The sequence below is a fragment of the Schistocerca americana genome, unplaced genomic scaffold (genome assembly GCF_021461395.2).
Source record: "Schistocerca americana isolate TAMUIC-IGC-003095 unplaced genomic scaffold, iqSchAmer2.1 HiC_scaffold_872, whole genome shotgun sequence".
NCBI lineage: Eukaryota > Metazoa > Arthropoda > Insecta > Orthoptera > Acrididae > Schistocerca > Schistocerca americana.
In genome coordinates this window covers 34218-54060 of record NW_025726645.1, presented here as the reverse complement: position 1 = coordinate 54060, position 19843 = coordinate 34218, and the positions used below count along the sequence as shown (strand labels likewise).

Here is a 19843-nt window from a genome sequence, read left to right as displayed (position 1 = left end):
ACGGACACGATGGTTGGTTGGTTTGCAGGGGTGAAGGGACCAGAGTACAAAGGCGCGGACACGTTCACATACGCAAGAGTTCCAAGTAGTTTCGATGCTCTGTATTACGACTGCAAATTCCGTCCGTTTTTAACGTCTTAAATTGAAGGGACAGTCACAAGTTGCTCCGTTTTCACTCCATGTCGACAATCACACAGCACCTGAGGTAACAAGCACATCTGAAGACCCATTGTGCACTCGACTGTTCATGCCAACTCACTGCCTCGCACTTTACTACTGTGTACCACTCTTGTCGTCCAACTGCAAAAGACTGGGCCACAACAACTTTCCGCGTCTCCATTGCACTGCGCAAACTACGAAACGCTCCCCAAACATGCCACTCACCCACGCAGACGACTTTTCCGACTTTACACGACGCTCACGCAACGCTCACGCTAGTGACAGCCTTATTTAGAGCTTGACGTCGCACACAATCGAATGAGCACATTTCGCCTACGACTTAGGCCGCCCTCCTAGTGTGGCTGTTCGGTGTCTGCAGGCAGCGAGGGGCTGCAAGCTTCCTGTGTTCGCGCCTATGTCACCTCTGCTTGCTTGTCAGAGACAGAGTATCGCAAAACATACAACTCACTCCATGAATTGATTGCTACGGCATCTGTCATCAGCAGTCACAACTAGCAACACCAGTAGCAGCCGACTGCACGTCAAGAATTGGAATGTGCAGTGGGATTTTTGTGAATTCGGCGCAAGGCTGATCTTTGCGACATAGGTTTGAGAATCTTATGGGAACACTTGTACTGTTTCTAAATTAAGTGTAGTGGTGGGAGGAGGGTGCTTCGTGCGCATTACAGCACGCTTGCCAATTGTGGCTGCTAATCGTTGGCTCGTATCTGCCTTGACACATTTTCTGGCTGTGAATTATTCCACTTGCATGGCAGTGTGCGCATGTTGGTGTGTTAAAAATTCTGGAGGCGCTGGGTATCGATCCCAGTACCTCTCGCATGCTAAGCGAGCGCTCTACCATCTGAGCTACGCCCCCTGCTGACGAACTGCGCTACATACAGCCATATCAATGGCACAGACCCTTGCACTCCCATTATTCCGCTGACAAACACTACTCTCAATGTGCCCGTGAGGGTGTCTTTCAGGTTTCCTGCATTCTGTATCGAATCGTAGTTGGCCAAAATCAAAGTGGCACGCACGACGTCGAAAATAGCGTTCGGCCAACGCTCTGAGGTAGACGAACGTGTTGTCCACTCTCTAGACTTCATTGAGGTTAGGCCGTTATACCTAAGGCAGATTTGCACTCGATGACACCTCGACAACAGCCGGTCCTCACATTTACGTCTTGCTCTCCTTACGTCAGTATACGAGTCTGTGACGCTGGCTTTGCAACATCTTGCGTGCCTTTAGGCTCGCCGCGACCAACACTTACCACGCACTGACCACAAAACATGGAGGCGCCGGGGTTTGAACCCGGGACCTTTCACATGCAAAGCGAACGCTCTACCAACTGAGCTACGCCCCCAAGCACAACCAAGCTGCGCTGTTCTCCGTTCTTTGCTACTCTTATGTGCACGGACACGATGGTTGGTTGGTTTGCAGGGGTGAAGGGACCAGAGTACAAAGGCGCGGACACGTTCACATACGCAAGAGTTCCAAGTAGTTTCGATGCTCTGGTATTACGACTGCAAATTCCGTCCGTTTTTAACGTCTTAAATTGAAGGGACAGTCACAAGTTGCTCCGTTTTCACTCCATGTCGACAATCACACAGCACCTGAGGTAACAAGCACATCTGAAGACCCATTGTGCACTCGACTGTTCATGCCAACTCACTGCCTCGCACTTTACTACTGTGTACCACTCTTGTCGTCCAACTGCAAAAGACTGGGCCACAACAACTTTCCGCGTCTCCATTGCACTGCGCAAACTACGAAACGCTCCCCAAACATGCCACTCACCCACGCAGACGACTTTTCCGACTTTACACGACGCTCACGCAACGCTCACGCTAGTGACAGCCTTATTTAGAGCTTGACGTCGCACACAATCGAATGAGCACATTTCGCCTACGACTTAGGCCGCCCTCCTAGTGTGGCTGTTCGGTGTCTGCAGGCAGCGAGGGGCTGCAAGCTTCCTGTGTTCGCGCCTATGTCACCTCTGCTTGCTTGTCAGAGACAGAGTATCGCAAAACATACAACTCACTCCATGAATTGATTGCTACGGCATCTGTCATCAGCAGTCACAACTAGCAACACCAGTAGCAGCCGACTGCACGTCAAGAATTGGAATGTGCAGTGGGATTTTTGTGAATTCGGCGCAAGGCTGATCTTTGCGACATAGGTTTGAGAATCTTATGGGAACACTTGTACTGTTTCTAAATTAAGTGTAGTGGTGGGAGGAGGGTGCTTCGTGCGCATTACAGCACGCTTGCCAATTGTGGCTGCTAATCGTTGGCTCGTATCTGCCTTGACACATTTTCTGGCTGTGAATTATTCCACTTGCATGGCAGTGTGCGCATGTTGGTGTGTTAAAAATTCTGGAGGCGCTGGGTATCGATCCCAGTACCTCTCGCATGCTAAGCGAGCGCTCTACCATCTGAGCTACGCCCCCTGCTGACGAACTGCGCTACATACAGCCATATCAATGGCACAGACCCTTGCACTCCCATTATTCCGCTGACAAACACTACTCTCAATGTGCCCGTGAGGGTGTCTTTCAGGTTTCCTGCATTCTGTATCGAATCGTAGTTGGCCAAAATCAAAGTGGCACGCACGACGTCGAAAATAGCGTTCGGCCAACGCTCTGAGGTAGACGAACGTGTTGTCCACTCTCTAGACTTCATTGAGGTTAGGCCGTTATACCTAAGGCAGATTTGCACTCGATGACACCTCGACAACAGCCGGTCCTCACATTTACGTCTTGCTCTCCTTACGTCAGTATACGAGTCTGTGACGCTGGCTTTGCAACATCTTGCGTGCCTTTAGGCTCGCCGCGACCAACACTTACCACGCACTGACCACAAAACATGGAGGCGCCGGGGTTTGAACCCGGGACCTTTCACATGCAAAGCGAACGCTCTACCAACTGAGCTACGCCCCCAAGCACAACCAAGCTGCGCTGTTCTCCGTTCTTTGCTACTCTTATGTGCACGGACACGATGGTTGGTTGGTTTGCAGGGGTGAAGGGACCAGAGTACAAAGGCGCGGACACGTTCACATACGCAAGAGTTCCAAGTAGTTTCGATGCTCTGGTATTACGACTGCAAATTCCGTCCGTTTTTAACGTCTTAAATTGAAGGGACAGTCACAAGTTGCTCCGTTTTCACTCCATGTCGACAATCACACAGCACCTGAGGTAACAAGCACATCTGAAGACCCATTGTGCACTCGACTGTTCATGCCAACTCACTGCCTCGCACTTTACTACTGTGTACCACTCTTGTCGTCCAACTGCAAAAGACTGGGCCACAACAACTTTCCGCGTCTCCATTGCACTGCGCAAACTACGAAACGCTCCCCAAACATGCCACTCACCCACGCAGACGACTTTTCCGACTTTACACGACGCTCACGCAACGCTCACGCTAGTGACAGCCTTATTTAGAGCTTGACGTCGCACACAATCGAATGAGCACATTTCGCCTACGACTTAGGCCGCCCTCCTAGTGTGGCTGTTCGGTGTCTGCAGGCAGCGAGGGGCTGCAAGCTTCCTGTGTTCGCGCCTATGTCACCTCTGCTTGCTTGTCAGAGACAGAGTATCGCAAAACATACAACTCACTCCATGAATTGATTGCTACGGCATCTGTCATCAGCAGTCACAACTAGCAACACCAGTAGCAGCCGACTGCACGTCAAGAATTGGAATGTGCAGTGGGATTTTTGTGAATTCGGCGCAAGGCTGATCTTTGCGACATAGGTTTGAGAATCTTATGGGAACACTTGTACTGTTTCTAAATTAAGTGTAGTGGTGGGAGGAGGGTGCTTCGTGCGCATTACAGCACGCTTGCCAATTGTGGCTGCTAATCGTTGGCTCGTATCTGCCTTGACACATTTTCTGGCTGTGAATTATTCCACTTGCATGGCAGTGTGCGCATGTTGGTGTGTTAAAAATTCTGGAGGCGCTGGGTATCGATCCCAGTACCTCTCGCATGCTAAGCGAGCGCTCTACCATCTGAGCTACGCCCCCTGCTGACGAACTGCGCTACATACAGCCATATCAATGGCACAGACCCTTGCACTCCCATTATTCCGCTGACAAACACTACTCTCAATGTGCCCGTGAGGGTGTCTTTCAGGTTTCCTGCATTCTGTATCGAATCGTAGTTGGCCAAAATCAAAGTGGCACGCACGACGTCGAAAATAGCGTTCGGCCAACGCTCTGAGGTAGACGAACGTGTTGTCCACTCTCTAGACTTCATTGAGGTTAGGCCGTTATACCTAAGGCAGATTTGCACTCGATGACACCTCGACAACAGCCGGTCCTCACATTTACGTCTTGCTCTCCTTACGTCAGTATACGAGTCTGTGACGCTGGCTTTGCAACATCTTGCGTGCCTTTAGGCTCGCCGCGACCAACACTTACCACGCACTGACCACAAAACATGGAGGCGCCGGGGTTTGAACCCGGGACCTTTCACATGCAAAGCGAACGCTCTACCAACTGAGCTACGCCCCCAAGCACAACCAAGCTGCGCTGTTCTCCGTTCTTTGCTACTCTTATGTGCACGGACACGATGGTTGGTTGGTTTGCAGGGGTGAAGGGACCAGAGTACAAAGGCGCGGACACGTTCACATACGCAAGAGTTCCAAGTAGTTTCGATGCTCTGGTATTACGACTGCAAATTCCGTCCGTTTTTAACGTCTTAAATTGAAGGGACAGTCACAAGTTGCTCCGTTTTCACTCCATGTCGACAATCACACAGCACCTGAGGTAACAAGCACATCTGAAGACCCATTGTGCACTCGACTGTTCATGCCAACTCACTGCCTCGCACTTTACTACTGTGTACCACTCTTGTCGTCCAACTGCAAAAGACTGGGCCACAACAACTTTCCGCGTCTCCATTGCACTGCGCAAACTACGAAACGCTCCCCAAACATGCCACTCACCCACGCAGACGACTTTTCCGACTTTACACGACGCTCACGCAACGCTCACGCTAGTGACAGCCTTATTTAGAGCTTGACGTCGCACACAATCGAATGAGCACATTTCGCCTACGACTTAGGCCGCCCTCCTAGTGTGGCTGTTCGGTGTCTGCAGGCAGCGAGGGGCTGCAAGCTTCCTGTGTTCGCGCCTATGTCACCTCTGCTTGCTTGTCAGAGACAGAGTATCGCAAAACATACAACTCACTCCATGAATTGATTGCTACGGCATCTGTCATCAGCAGTCACAACTAGCAACACCAGTAGCAGCCGACTGCACGTCAAGAATTGGAATGTGCAGTGGGATTTTTGTGAATTCGGCGCAAGGCTGATCTTTGCGACATAGGTTTGAGAATCTTATGGGAACACTTGTACTGTTTCTAAATTAAGTGTAGTGGTGGGAGGAGGGTGCTTCGTGCGCATTACAGCACGCTTGCCAATTGTGGCTGCTAATCGTTGGCTCGTATCTGCCTTGACACATTTTCTGGCTGTGAATTATTCCACTTGCATGGCAGTGTGCGCATGTTGGTGTGTTAAAAATTCTGGAGGCGCTGGGTATCGATCCCAGTACCTCTCGCATGCTAAGCGAGCGCTCTACCATCTGAGCTACGCCCCCTGCTGACGAACTGCGCTACATACAGCCATATCAATGGCACAGACCCTTGCACTCCCATTATTCCGCTGACAAACACTACTCTCAATGTGCCCGTGAGGGTGTCTTTCAGGTTTCCTGCATTCTGTATCGAATCGTAGTTGGCCAAAATCAAAGTGGCACGCACGACGTCGAAAATAGCGTTCGGCCAACGCTCTGAGGTAGACGAACGTGTTGTCCACTCTCTAGACTTCATTGAGGTTAGGCCGTTATACCTAAGGCAGATTTGCACTCGATGACACCTCGACAACAGCCGGTCCTCACATTTACGTCTTGCTCTCCTTACGTCAGTATACGAGTCTGTGACGCTGGCTTTGCAACATCTTGCGTGCCTTTAGGCTCGCCGCGACCAACACTTACCACGCACTGACCACAAAACATGGAGGCGCCGGGGTTTGAACCCGGGACCTTTCACATGCAAAGCGAACGCTCTACCAACTGAGCTACGCCCCCAAGCACAACCAAGCTGCGCTGTTCTCCGTTCTTTGCTACTCTTATGTGCACGGACACGATGGTTGGTTGGTTTGCAGGGGTGAAGGGACCAGAGTACAAAGGCGCGGACACGTTCACATACGCAAGAGTTCCAAGTAGTTTCGATGCTCTGGTATTACGACTGCAAATTCCGTCCGTTTTTAACGTCTTAAATTGAAGGGACAGTCACAAGTTGCTCCGTTTTCACTCCATGTCGACAATCACACAGCACCTGAGGTAACAAGCACATCTGAAGACCCATTGTGCACTCGACTGTTCATGCCAACTCACTGCCTCGCACTTTACTACTGTGTACCACTCTTGTCGTCCAACTGCAAAAGACTGGGCCACAACAACTTTCCGCGTCTCCATTGCACTGCGCAAACTACGAAACGCTCCCCAAACATGCCACTCACCCACGCAGACGACTTTTCCGACTTTACACGACGCTCACGCAACGCTCACGCTAGTGACAGCCTTATTTAGAGCTTGACGTCGCACACAATCGAATGAGCACATTTCGCCTACGACTTAGGCCGCCCTCCTAGTGTGGCTGTTCGGTGTCTGCAGGCAGCGAGGGGCTGCAAGCTTCCTGTGTTCGCGCCTATGTCACCTCTGCTTGCTTGTCAGAGACAGAGTATCGCAAAACATACAACTCACTCCATGAATTGATTGCTACGGCATCTGTCATCAGCAGTCACAACTAGCAACACCAGTAGCAGCCGACTGCACGTCAAGAATTGGAATGTGCAGTGGGATTTTTGTGAATTCGGCGCAAGGCTGATCTTTGCGACATAGGTTTGAGAATCTTATGGGAACACTTGTACTGTTTCTAAATTAAGTGTAGTGGTGGGAGGAGGGTGCTTCGTGCGCATTACAGCACGCTTGCCAATTGTGGCTGCTAATCGTTGGCTCGTATCTGCCTTGACACATTTTCTGGCTGTGAATTATTCCACTTGCATGGCAGTGTGCGCATGTTGGTGTGTTAAAAATTCTGGAGGCGCTGGGTATCGATCCCAGTACCTCTCGCATGCTAAGCGAGCGCTCTACCATCTGAGCTACGCCCCCTGCTGACGAACTGCGCTACATACAGCCATATCAATGCCACAGACCCTTGCACTCCCATTATTCCGCTGACAAACACTACTCTCAATGTGCCCGTGAGGGTGTCTTTCAGGTTTCCTGCATTCTGTATCGAATCGTAGTTGGCCAAAATCAAAGTGGCACGCACGACGTCGAAAATAGCGTTCGGCCAACGCTCTGAGGTAGACGAACGTGTTGTCCACTCTCTAGACTTCATTGAGGTTAGGCCGTTATACCTAAGGCAGATTTGCACTCGATGACACCTCGACAACAGCCGGTCCTCACATTTACGTCTTGCTCTCCTTACGTCAGTATACGAGTCTGTGACGCTGGCTTTGCAACATCTTGCGTGCCTTTAGGCTCGCCGCGACCAACACTTACCACGCACTGACCACAAAACATGGAGGCGCCGGGGTTTGAACCCGGGACCTTTCACATGCAAAGCGAACGCTCTACCAACTGAGCTACGCCCCCAAGCACAACCAAGCTGCGCTGTTCTCCGTTCTTTGCTACTCTTATGTGCACGGACACGATGGTTGGTTGGTTTGCAGGGGTGAAGGGACCAGAGTACAAAGGCGCGGACACGTTCACATACGCAAGAGTTCCAAGTAGTTTCGATGCTCTGGTATTACGACTGCAAATTCCGTCCGTTTTTAACGTCTTAAATTGAAGGGACAGTCACAAGTTGCTCCGTTTTCACTCCATGTCGACAATCACACAGCACCTGAGGTAACAAGCACATCTGAAGACCCATTGTGCACTCGACTGTTCATGCCAACTCACTGCCTCGCACTTTACTACTGTGTACCACTCTTGTCGTCCAACTGCAAAAGACTGGGCCACAACAACTTTCCGCGTCTCCATTGCACTGCGCAAACTACGAAACGCTCCCCAAACATGCCACTCACCCACGCAGACGACTTTTCCGACTTTACACGACGCTCACGCAACGCTCACGCTAGTGACAGCCTTATTTAGAGCTTGACGTCGCACACAATCGAATGAGCACATTTCGCCTACGACTTAGGCCGCCCTCCTAGTGTGGCTGTTCGGTGTCTGCAGGCAGCGAGGGGCTGCAAGCTTCCTGTGTTCGCGCCTATGTCACCTCTGCTTGCTTGTCAGAGACAGAGTATCGCAAAACATACAACTCACTCCATGAATTGATTGCTACGGCATCTGTCATCAGCAGTCACAACTAGCAACACCAGTAGCAGCCGACTGCACGTCAAGAATTGGAATGTGCAGTGGGATTTTTGTGAATTCGGCGCAAGGCTGATCTTTGCGACATAGGTTTGAGAATCTTATGGGAACACTTGTACTGTTTCTAAATTAAGTGTAGTGGTGGGAGGAGGGTGCTTCGTGCGCATTACAGCACGCTTGCCAATTGTGGCTGCTAATCGTTGGCTCGTATCTGCCTTGACACATTTTCTGGCTGTGAATTATTCCACTTGCATGGCAGTGTGCGCATGTTGGTGTGTTAAAAATTCTGGAGGCGCTGGGTATCGATCCCAGTACCTCTCGCATGCTAAGCGAGCGCTCTACCATCTGAGCTACGCCCCCTGCTGACGAACTGCGCTACATACAGCCATATCAATGGCACAGACCCTTGCACTCCCATTATTCCGCTGACAAACACTACTCTCAATGTGCCCGTGAGGGTGTCTTTCAGGTTTCCTGCATTCTGTATCGAATCGTAGTTGGCCAAAATCAAAGTGGCACGCACGACGTCGAAAATAGCGTTCGGCCAACGCTCTGAGGTAGACGAACGTGTTGTCCACTCTCTAGACTTCATTGAGGTTAGGCCGTTATACCTAAGGCAGATTTGCACTCGATGACACCTCGACAACAGCCGGTCCTCACATTTACGTCTTGCTCTCCTTACGTCAGTATACGAGTCTGTGACGCTGGCTTTGCAACATCTTGCGTGCCTTTAGGCTCGCCGCGACCAACACTTACCACGCACTGACCACAAAACATGGAGGCGCCGGGGTTTGAACCCGGGACCTTTCACATGCAAAGCGAACGCTCTACCAACTGAGCTACGCCCCCAAGCACAACCAAGCTGCGCTGTTCTCCGTTCTTTGCTACTCTTATGTGCACGGACACGATGGTTGGTTGGTTTGCAGGGGTGAAGGGACCAGAGTACAAAGGCGCGGACACGTTCACATACGCAAGAGTTCCAAGTAGTTTCGATGCTCTGGTATTACGACTGCAAATTCCGTCCGTTTTTAACGTCTTAAATTGAAGGGACAGTCACAAGTTGCTCCGTTTTCACTCCATGTCGACAATCACACAGCACCTGAGGTAACAAGCACATCTGAAGACCCATTGTGCACTCGACTGTTCATGCCAACTCACTGCCTCGCACTTTACTACTGTGTACCACTCTTGTCGTCCAACTGCAAAAGACTGGGCCACAACAACTTTCCGCGTCTCCATTGCACTGCGCAAACTACGAAACGCTCCCCAAACATGCCACTCACCCACGCAGACGACTTTTCCGACTTTACACGACGCTCACGCAACGCTCACGCTAGTGACAGCCTTATTTAGAGCTTGACGTCGCACACAATCGAATGAGCACATTTCGCCTACGACTTAGGCCGCCCTCCTAGTGTGGCTGTTCGGTGTCTGCAGGCAGCGAGGGGCTGCAAGCTTCCTGTGTTCGCGCCTATGTCACCTCTGCTTGCTTGTCAGAGACAGAGTATCGCAAAACATACAACTCACTCCATGAATTGATTGCTACGGCATCTGTCATCAGCAGTCACAACTAGCAACACCAGTAGCAGCCGACTGCACGTCAAGAATTGGAATGTGCAGTGGGATTTTTGTGAATTCGGCGCAAGGCTGATCTTTGCGACATAGGTTTGAGAATCTTATGGGAACACTTGTACTGTTTCTAAATTAAGTGTAGTGGTGGGAGGAGGGTGCTTCGTGCGCATTACAGCACGCTTGCCAATTGTGGCTGCTAATCGTTGGCTCGTATCTGCCTTGACACATTTTCTGGCTGTGAATTATTCCACTTGCATGGCAGTGTGCGCATGTTGGTGTGTTAAAAATTCTGGAGGCGCTGGGTATCGATCCCAGTACCTCTCGCATGCTAAGCGAGCGCTCTACCATCTGAGCTACGCCCCCTGCTGACGAACTGCGCTACATACAGCCATATCAATGGCACAGACCCTTGCACTCCCATTATTCCGCTGACAAACACTACTCTCAATGTGCCCGTGAGGGTGTCTTTCAGGTTTCCTGCATTCTGTATCGAATCGTAGTTGGCCAAAATCAAAGTGGCACGCACGACGTCGAAAATAGCGTTCGGCCAACGCTCTGAGGTAGACGAACGTGTTGTCCACTCTCTAGACTTCATTGAGGTTAGGCCGTTATACCTAAGGCAGATTTGCACTCGATGACACCTCGACAACAGCCGGTCCTCACATTTACGTCTTGCTCTCCTTACGTCAGTATACGAGTCTGTGACGCTGGCTTTGCAACATCTTGCGTGCCTTTAGGCTCGCCGCGACCAACACTTACCACGCACTGACCACAAAACATGGAGGCGCCGGGGTTTGAACCCGGGACCTTTCACATGCAAAGCGAACGCTCTACCAACTGAGCTACGCCCCCAAGCACAACCAAGCTGCGCTGTTCTCCGTTCTTTGCTACTCTTATGTGCACGGACACGATGGTTGGTTGGTTTGCAGGGGTGAAGGGACCAGAGTACAAAGGCGCGGACACGTTCACATACGCAAGAGTTCCAAGTAGTTTCGATGCTCTGGTATTACGACTGCAAATTCCGTCCGTTTTTAACGTCTTAAATTGAAGGGACAGTCACAAGTTGCTCCGTTTTCACTCCATGTCGACAATCACACAGCACCTGAGGTAACAAGCACATCTGAAGACCCATTGTGCACTCGACTGTTCATGCCAACTCACTGCCTCGCACTTTACTACTGTGTACCACTCTTGTCGTCCAACTGCAAAAGACTGGGCCACAACAACTTTCCGCGTCTCCATTGCACTGCGCAAACTACGAAACGCTCCCCAAACATGCCACTCACCCACGCAGACGACTTTTCCGACTTTACACGACGCTCACGCAACGCTCACGCTAGTGACAGCCTTATTTAGAGCTTGACGTCGCACACAATCGAATGAGCACATTTCGCCTACGACTTAGGCCGCCCTCCTAGTGTGGCTGTTCGGTGTCTGCAGGCAGCGAGGGGCTGCAAGCTTCCTGTGTTCGCGCCTATGTCACCTCTGCTTGCTTGTCAGAGACAGAGTATCGCAAAACATACAACTCACTCCATGAATTGATTGCTACGGCATCTGTCATCAGCAGTCACAACTAGCAACACCAGTAGCAGCCGACTGCACGTCAAGAATTGGAATGTGCAGTGGGATTTTTGTGAATTCGGCGCAAGGCTGATCTTTGCGACATAGGTTTGAGAATCTTATGGGAACACTTGTACTGTTTCTAAATTAAGTGTAGTGGTGGGAGGAGGGTGCTTCGTGCGCATTACAGCACGCTTGCCAATTGTGGCTGCTAATCGTTGGCTCGTATCTGCCTTGACACATTTTCTGGCTGTGAATTATTCCACTTGCATGGCAGTGTGCGCATGTTGGTGTGTTAAAAATTCTGGAGGCGCTGGGTATCGATCCCAGTACCTCTCGCATGCTAAGCGAGCGCTCTACCATCTGAGCTACGCCCCCTGCTGACGAACTGCGCTACATACAGCCATATCAATGGCACAGACCCTTGCACTCCCATTATTCCGCTGACAAACACTACTCTCAATGTGCCCGTGAGGGTGTCTTTCAGGTTTCCTGCATTCTGTATCGAATCGTAGTTGGCCAAAATCAAAGTGGCACGCACGACGTCGAAAATAGCGTTCGGCCAACGCTCTGAGGTAGACGAACGTGTTGTCCACTCTCTAGACTTCATTGAGGTTAGGCCGTTATACCTAAGGCAGATTTGCACTCGATGACACCTCGACAACAGCCGGTCCTCACATTTACGTCTTGCTCTCCTTACGTCAGTATACGAGTCTGTGACGCTGGCTTTGCAACATCTTGCGTGCCTTTAGGCTCGCCGCGACCAACACTTACCACGCACTGACCACAAAACATGGAGGCGCCGGGGTTTGAACCCGGGACCTTTCACATGCAAAGCGAACGCTCTACCAACTGAGCTACGCCCCCAAGCACAACCAAGCTGCGCTGTTCTCCGTTCTTTGCTACTCTTATGTGCACGGACACGATGGTTGGTTGGTTTGCAGGGGTGAAGGGACCAGAGTACAAAGGCGCGGACACGTTCACATACGCAAGAGTTCCAAGTAGTTTCGATGCTCTGGTATTACGACTGCAAATTCCGTCCGTTTTTAACGTCTTAAATTGAAGGGACAGTCACAAGTTGCTCCGTTTTCACTCCATGTCGACAATCACACAGCACCTGAGGTAACAAGCACATCTGAAGACCCATTGTGCACTCGACTGTTCATGCCAACTCACTGCCTCGCACTTTACTACTGTGTACCACTCTTGTCGTCCAACTGCAAAAGACTGGGCCACAACAACTTTCCGCGTCTCCATTGCACTGCGCAAACTACGAAACGCTCCCCAAACATGCCACTCACCCACGCAGACGACTTTTCCGACTTTACACGACGCTCACGCTAGTGACAGCCTTATTTAGAGCTTGACGTCGCACACAATCGAATGAGCACATTTCGCCTACGACTTAGGCCGCCCTCCTAGTGTGGCTGTTCGGTGTCTGCAGGCAGCGAGGGGCTGCAAGCTTCCTGTGTTCGCGCCTATGTCACCTCTGCTTGCTTGTCAGAGACAGAGTATCGCAAAACATACAACTCACTCCATGAATTGATTGCTACGGCATCTGTCATCAGCAGTCACAACTAGCAACACCAGTAGCAGCCGACTGCACGTCAAGAATTGGAATGTGCAGTGGGATTTTTGTGAATTCGGCGCAAGGCTGATCTTTGCGACATAGGTTTGAGAATCTTATGGGAACACTTGTACTGTTTCTAAATTAAGTGTAGTGGTGGGAGGAGGGTGCTTCGTGCGCATTACAGCACGCTTGCCAATTGTGGCTGCTAATCGTTGGCTCGTATCTGCCTTGACACATTTTCTGGCTGTGAATTATTCCACTTGCATGGCAGTGTGCGCATGTTGGTGTGTTAAAAATTCTGGAGGCGCTGGGTATCGATCCCAGTACCTCTCGCATGCTAAGCGAGCGCTCTACCATCTGAGCTACGCCCCCTGCTGACGAACTGCGCTACATACAGCCATATCAATGGCACAGACCCTTGCACTCCCATTATTCCGCTGACAAACACTACTCTCAATGTGCCCGTGAGGGTGTCTTTCAGGTTTCCTGCATTCTGTATCGAATCGTAGTTGGCCAAAATCAAAGTGGCACGCACGACATCGAAAATAGCGTTCGGCCAACGCTCTGAGGTAGACGAACGTGTTGTCCACTCTCTAGACTTCATTGAGGTTAGGCCGTTATACCTAAGGCAGATTTGCACTCGATGACACCTCGACAACAGCCGGTCCTCACATTTACGTCTTGCTCTCCTTACGTCAGTATACGAGTCTGTGACGCTGGCTTTGCAACATCTTGCGTGCCTTTAGGCTCGCCGCGACCAACACTTACCACGCACTGACCACAAAACATGGAGGCGCCGGGGTTTGAACCCGGGACCTTTCACATGCAAAGCGAACGCTCTACCAACTGAGCTACGCCCCCAAGCACAACCAAGCTGCGCTGTTCTCCGTTCTTTGCTACTCTTATGTGCACGGACACGATGGTTGGTTGGTTTGCAGGGGTGAAGGGACCAGAGTACAAAGGCGCGGACACGTTCACATACGCAAGAGTTCCAAGTAGTTTCGATGCTCTGGTATTACGACTGCAAATTCCGTCCGTTTTTAACGTCTTAAATTGAAGGGACAGTCACAAGTTGCTCCGTTTTCACTCCATGTCGACAATCACACAGCACCTGAGGTAACAAGCACATCTGAAGACCCATTGTGCACTCGACTGTTCATGCCAACTCACTGCCTCGCACTTTACTACTGTGTACCACTCTTGTCGTCCAACTGCAAAAGACTGGGCCACAACAACTTTCCGCGTCTCCATTGCACTGCGCAAACTACGAAACGCTCCCCAAACATGCCACTCACCCACGCAGACGACTTTTCCGACTTTACACGACGCTCACGCAACGCTCACGCTAGTGACAGCCTTATTTAGAGCTTGACGTCGCACACAAGCGAATGAGCACATTTCGCCTACGACTTAGGCCGCCCTCCTAGTGTGGCTGTTCGGTGTCTGCAGGCAGCGAGGGGCTGCAAGCTTCCTGTGTTCGCGCCTATGTCACCTCTGCTTGCTTGTCAGAGACAGAGTATCGCAAAACATACAACTCACTCCATGAATTGATTGCTACGGCATCTGTCATCAGCAGTCACAACTAGCAACACCAGTAGCAGCCGACTGCACGTCAAGAATTGGAATGTGCAGTGGGATTTTTGTGAATTCGGCGCAAGGCTGATCTTTGCGACATAGGTTTGAGAATCTTATGGGAACACTTGTACTGTTTCTAAATTAAGTGTAGTGGTGGGAGGGGGGTGCTTCGTGCGCATTACAGCACGCTTGCCAATTGTGGCTGCTAATCGTTGGCTCGTATCTGCCTTGACACATTTTCTGGCTGTGAATTATTCCACTTGCATGGCAGTGTGCGCATGTTGGTGTGTTAAAAATTCTGGAGGCGCTGGGTATCGATCCCAGTACCTCTCGCATGCTAAGCGAGCGCTCTACCATCTGAGCTACGCCCCCTGCTGACGAACTGCGCTACATACAGCCATATCAATGGCACAGACCCTTGCACTCCCATTATTCCGCTGACAAACACTACTCTCAATGTGTCCGTGAGGGTGTCTTTCAGGTTTCCTGCATTCTGTATCGAATCGTAGTTGGCCAAAATCAAAGTGGCACGCACGACGTCGAAAATAGCGTTCGGCCAACGCTCTGAGGTAGACGAACGTGTTGTCCACTCTCTAGACTTCATTGAGGTTAGGCCGTTATACCTAAGGCAGATTTGCACTCGATGACACCTCGACAACAGCCGGTCCTCACATTTACGTCTTGCTCTCCTTACGTCAGTATACGAGTCTGTGACGCTGGCTTTGCAACATCTTGCGTGCCTTTAGGCTCGCCGCGACCAACACTTACCACGCACTGACCACAAAACATGGAGGCGCCGGGGTTTGAACCCGGGACCTTTCACATGCAAAGCGAACGCTCTACCAACTGAGCTACGCCCCCAAGCACAACCAAGCTGCGCTGTTCTCCGTTCTTTGCTACTCTTATGTGCACGGACACGATGGTTGGTTGGTTTGCAGGGGTGAAGGGACCAGAGTACAAAGGCGCGGACACGTTCACATACGCAAGAGTTCCAAGTAGTTTCGATGCTCTGGTATTACGACTGCAAATTCCGTCCGTTTTTAACGTCTTAAATTGAAGGGACAGTCACAAGTTGCTCCGTTTTCACTCCATGTCGACAATCACACAGCACCTGAGGTAACAAGCACATCTGAAGACCCATTGTGCACTCGACTGTTCATGCCAACTCACTGCCTCGCACTTTACTACTGTGTACCACTCTTGTCGTCCAACTGCAAAAGACTGGGCCACAACAACTTTCCGCGTCTCCATTGCACTGCGCAAACTACGAAACGCTCCCCAAACATGCCACTCACCCACGCAGACGACTTTTCCGACTTTACACGACGCTCACGCAACGCTCACGCTAGTGACAGCCTTATTTAGAGCTTGACGTCGCACACAAGCGAATGAGCACATTTCGCCTACGACTTAGGCCGCCCTCCTAGTGTGGCTGTTCGGTGTCTGCAGGCAGCGAGGGGCTGCAAGCTTCCTGTGTTCGCGCCTATGTCACCTCTGCTTGCTTGTCAGAGACAGAGTATCGCAAAACATACAACTCACTCCATGAATTGATTGCTACGGCATCTGTCATCAGCAGTCACAACTAGCAACACCAGTAGCAGCCGACTGCACGTCAAGAATTGGAATGTGCAGTGGGATTTTTGTGAATTCGGCGCAAGGCTGATCTTTGCGACATAGGTTTGAGAATCTTATGGGAACACTTGTACTGTTTCTAAATTAAGTGTAGTGGTGGGAGGGGGGTGCTTCGTGCGCATTACAGCACGCTTGCCAATTGTGGCTGCTAATCGTTGGCTCGTATCTGCCTTGACACATTTTCTGGCTGTGAATTATTCCACTTGCATGGCAGTGTGCGCATGTTGGTGTGTTAAAAATTCTGGAGGCGCTGGGTATCGATCCCAGTACCTCTCGCATGCTAAGCGAGCGCTCTACCATCTGAGCTACGCCCCCTGCTGACGAACTGCGCTACATACAGCCATATCAATGGCACAGACCCTTGCACTCCCATTATTCCGCTGACAAACACTACTCTCAATGTGTCCGTGAGGGTGTCTTTCAGGTTTCCTGCATTCTGTATCGAATCGTAGTTGGCCAAAATCAAAGTGGCACGCACGACGTCGAAAATAGCGTTCGGCCAACGCTCTGAGGTAGACGAACGTGTTGTCCACTCTCTAGACTTCATTGAGGTTAGGCCGTTATACCTAAGGCAGATTTGCACTCGATGACACCTCGACAACAGCCGGTCCTCACATTTACGTCTTGCTCTCCTTACGTCAGTATACGAGTCTGTGACGCTGGCTTTGCAACATCTTGCGTGCCTTTAGGCTCGCCGCGACCAACACTTACCACGCACTGACCACAAAACATGGAGGCGCCGGGGTTTGAACCCGGGACCTTTCACATGCAAAGCGAACGCTCTACCAACTGAGCTACGCCCCCAAGCACAACCAAGCTGCGCTGTTCTCCGTTCTTTGCTACTCTTATGTGCACGGACACGATGGTTGGTTGGTTTGCAGGGGTGAAGGGACCAGAGTACAAAGGCGCGGACACGTTCACATACGCAAGAGTTCCAAGTAGTTTCGATGCTCTGGTATTACGACTGCAAATTCCGTCCGTTTTTAACGTCTTAAATTGAAGGGACAGTCACAAGTTGCTCCGTTTTCACTCCATGTCGACAATCACACAGCACCTGAGGTAACAAGCACATCTGAAGACCCATTGTGCACTCGACTGTTCATGCCAACTCACTGCCTCGCACTTTACTACTGTGTACCACTCTTGTCGTCCAACTGCAAAAGACTGGGCCACAACAACTTTCCGCGTCTCCATTGCACTGCGCAAACTACGAAACGCTCCCCAAACATGCCACTCACCCACGCAGACGACTTTTCCGACTTTACACGACGCTCACGCAACGCTCACGCTAGTGACAGCCTTATTTAGAGCTTGACGTCGCACACAAGCGAATGAGCACATTTCGCCTACGACTTAGGCCGCCCTCCTAGTGTGGCTGTTCGGTGTCTGCAGGCAGCGAGGGGCTGCAAGCTTCCTGTGTTCGCGCCTATGTCACCTCTGCTTGCTTGTCAGAGACAGAGTATCGCAAAACATACAACTCACTCCATGAATTGATTGCTACGGCATCTGTCATCAGCAGTCACAACTAGCAACACCAGTAGCAGCCGACTGCACGTCAAGAATTGGAATGTGCAGTGGGATTTTTGTGAATTCGGCGCAAGGCTGATCTTTGCGACATAGGTTTGAGAATCTTATGGGAACACTTGTACTGTTTCTAAATTAAGTGTAGTGGTGGGAGGAGGGTGCTTCGTGCGCATTACAGCGCGCTTGCCAATTGTGGCTGCTAATCGTTGGCTCGTATCTGCCTTGACACATTTTCTGGCTGTGAATTATTCCACTTGCATGGCAGTGTGCGCATGTTGGTGTGTTAAAAATTCTGGAGGCGCTGGGTATCGATCCCAGTACCTCTCGCATGCTAAGCGAGCGCTCTACCATCTGAGCTACGCCCCCTGCTGACGAACTGCGCTACATACAGCCATATCAATGGCACAGACCCTTGCACTCCCATTATTCCGCTGACAAACACTACTCTCAATGTGTCCGTGAGGGTGTCTTTCAGGTTTCCTGCATTCTGTATCGAATCGTAGTTGGCCAAAATCAAAGTGGCACGCACGACGTCGAAAATAGCGTTCGGCCAACGCTCTGAGGTAGACGAACGTGTTGTCCACTCTCTAGACTTCATTGAGGTTAGGCCGTTATACCTAAGGCAGATTTGCACTCGATGACACCTCGACAACAGCCGGTCCTCACATTTACGTCTTGCTCTCCTTACGTCAGTATACGAGTCTGTGACGCTGGCTTTGCAACATCTTGCGTGCCTTTAGGCTCGCCGCGACCAACACTTACCACGCACTGACCACAAAACATGGAGGCGCCGGGGTTTGAACCCGGGACCTTTCACATGCAAAGCGAACGCTCTACCAACTGAGCTACGCCCCCAAGCACAACCAAGCTGCGCTGTTCTCCGTTCTTTGCTACTCTTATGTGCACGGACACGATGGTTGGTTGGTTTGCAGGGGTGAAGGGACCAGAGTACAAAGGCGCGGACACGTTCACATACGCAAGAGTTCCAAGTAGTTTCGATGCTCTGGTATTACGACTGCAAATTCCGTCCGTTTTTAACGTCTTAAATTGAAGGGACAGTCACAAGTTGCTCCGTTTTCACTCCATGTCGACAATCACACAGCACCTGAGGTAACAAGCACATCTGAAGACCCATTGTGCACTCGACTGTTCATGCCAACTCACTGCCTCGCACTTTACTACTGTGTACCACTCTTGTCGTCCAACTGCAAAAGACTGGGCCACAACAACTTTCCGCGTCTCCATTGCACTGCGCAAACTACGAAACGCTCCCCAAACATGCCACTCACCCACGCAGACGACTTTTCCGACTTTACACGACGCTCACGCAACGCTCACGCTAGTGACAGCCTTATTTAGAGCTTGACGTCGCACACAAGCGAATGAGCACATTTCGCCTACGACTTAGGCCGCCCTCCTAGTGTGGCTGTTCGGTGTCTGCAGGCAGCGAGGGGCTGCAAGCTTCCTGTGTTCGCGCCTATGTCACCTCTGCTTGCTTGTCAGAGACAGAGTATCGCAAAACATACAACTCACTCCATGAATTGATTGCTACGGCATCTGTCATCAGCAGTCACAACTAGCAACACCAGTAGCAGCCGACTGCACGTCAAGAATTGGAATGTGCAGTGGGATTTTTGTGAATTCGGCGCAAGGCTGATCTTTGCGACATAGGTTTGAGAATCTTATGGGAACACTTGTACTGTTTCTAAATTAAGTGTAGTGGTGGGAGGAGGGTGCTTCGTGCGCATTACAGCGCGCTTGCCAATTGTGGCTGCTAATCGTTGGCTCGTATCTGCCTTGACACATTTTCTGGCTGTGAATTATTCCACTTGCATGGCAGTGTGCGCATGTTGGTGTGT

General features: G+C 50.9%; 24 non-coding genes across 24 annotated transcripts; all 24 read right to left on the bottom strand.

Moving 5' to 3' along the window:
* Positions 1-963: 963 nt before the first annotated feature.
* Trnaa-agc lies at positions 964-1036 on the bottom strand. Its single transcript has one exon. It is a non-coding gene; the product is annotated as a tRNA-Ala (tRNA).
* A 416-nt stretch (positions 1037-1452) lies between these two features.
* Positions 1453-1525, bottom strand: Trnaa-ugc. Its single transcript has one exon. It is a non-coding gene; the product is annotated as a tRNA-Ala (tRNA).
* A 1013-nt stretch (positions 1526-2538) lies between these two features.
* On the bottom strand, positions 2539-2611 carry Trnaa-agc. Its single transcript has one exon. It is a non-coding gene; the product is annotated as a tRNA-Ala (tRNA).
* Positions 2612-3027: 416 nt separating this feature from the next.
* Trnaa-ugc lies at positions 3028-3100 on the bottom strand. The gene has a single exon. It is a non-coding gene; the product is annotated as a tRNA-Ala (tRNA).
* A 1013-nt stretch (positions 3101-4113) lies between these two features.
* Positions 4114-4186, bottom strand: Trnaa-agc. The gene has a single exon. It is a non-coding gene; the product is annotated as a tRNA-Ala (tRNA).
* A 416-nt stretch (positions 4187-4602) lies between these two features.
* On the bottom strand, positions 4603-4675 carry Trnaa-ugc. The gene has a single exon. It is a non-coding gene; the product is annotated as a tRNA-Ala (tRNA).
* A 1013-nt stretch (positions 4676-5688) lies between these two features.
* Positions 5689-5761, bottom strand: Trnaa-agc. The gene has a single exon. It is a non-coding gene; the product is annotated as a tRNA-Ala (tRNA).
* A 416-nt stretch (positions 5762-6177) lies between these two features.
* Trnaa-ugc lies at positions 6178-6250 on the bottom strand. Its single transcript has one exon. It is a non-coding gene; the product is annotated as a tRNA-Ala (tRNA).
* Positions 6251-7263: 1013 nt separating this feature from the next.
* On the bottom strand, positions 7264-7336 carry Trnaa-agc. Its single transcript has one exon. It is a non-coding gene; the product is annotated as a tRNA-Ala (tRNA).
* A 416-nt stretch (positions 7337-7752) lies between these two features.
* Positions 7753-7825, bottom strand: Trnaa-ugc. Its single transcript has one exon. It is a non-coding gene; the product is annotated as a tRNA-Ala (tRNA).
* Positions 7826-8838: 1013 nt separating this feature from the next.
* Positions 8839-8911, bottom strand: Trnaa-agc. Its single transcript has one exon. It is a non-coding gene; the product is annotated as a tRNA-Ala (tRNA).
* A 416-nt stretch (positions 8912-9327) lies between these two features.
* Trnaa-ugc lies at positions 9328-9400 on the bottom strand. The gene has a single exon. It is a non-coding gene; the product is annotated as a tRNA-Ala (tRNA).
* A 1013-nt stretch (positions 9401-10413) lies between these two features.
* Trnaa-agc lies at positions 10414-10486 on the bottom strand. Its single transcript has one exon. It is a non-coding gene; the product is annotated as a tRNA-Ala (tRNA).
* A 416-nt stretch (positions 10487-10902) lies between these two features.
* On the bottom strand, positions 10903-10975 carry Trnaa-ugc. The gene has a single exon. It is a non-coding gene; the product is annotated as a tRNA-Ala (tRNA).
* A 1013-nt stretch (positions 10976-11988) lies between these two features.
* On the bottom strand, positions 11989-12061 carry Trnaa-agc. The gene has a single exon. It is a non-coding gene; the product is annotated as a tRNA-Ala (tRNA).
* Positions 12062-12477: 416 nt separating this feature from the next.
* Trnaa-ugc lies at positions 12478-12550 on the bottom strand. Its single transcript has one exon. It is a non-coding gene; the product is annotated as a tRNA-Ala (tRNA).
* A 1002-nt stretch (positions 12551-13552) lies between these two features.
* Positions 13553-13625, bottom strand: Trnaa-agc. Its single transcript has one exon. It is a non-coding gene; the product is annotated as a tRNA-Ala (tRNA).
* A 416-nt stretch (positions 13626-14041) lies between these two features.
* On the bottom strand, positions 14042-14114 carry Trnaa-ugc. Its single transcript has one exon. It is a non-coding gene; the product is annotated as a tRNA-Ala (tRNA).
* A 1013-nt stretch (positions 14115-15127) lies between these two features.
* On the bottom strand, positions 15128-15200 carry Trnaa-agc. The gene has a single exon. It is a non-coding gene; the product is annotated as a tRNA-Ala (tRNA).
* A 416-nt stretch (positions 15201-15616) lies between these two features.
* Positions 15617-15689, bottom strand: Trnaa-ugc. The gene has a single exon. It is a non-coding gene; the product is annotated as a tRNA-Ala (tRNA).
* A 1013-nt stretch (positions 15690-16702) lies between these two features.
* Trnaa-agc lies at positions 16703-16775 on the bottom strand. Its single transcript has one exon. It is a non-coding gene; the product is annotated as a tRNA-Ala (tRNA).
* A 416-nt stretch (positions 16776-17191) lies between these two features.
* Positions 17192-17264, bottom strand: Trnaa-ugc. The gene has a single exon. It is a non-coding gene; the product is annotated as a tRNA-Ala (tRNA).
* Positions 17265-18277: 1013 nt separating this feature from the next.
* On the bottom strand, positions 18278-18350 carry Trnaa-agc. The gene has a single exon. It is a non-coding gene; the product is annotated as a tRNA-Ala (tRNA).
* Positions 18351-18766: 416 nt separating this feature from the next.
* Trnaa-ugc lies at positions 18767-18839 on the bottom strand. Its single transcript has one exon. It is a non-coding gene; the product is annotated as a tRNA-Ala (tRNA).
* Positions 18840-19843: the final 1004 nt, after the last annotated feature.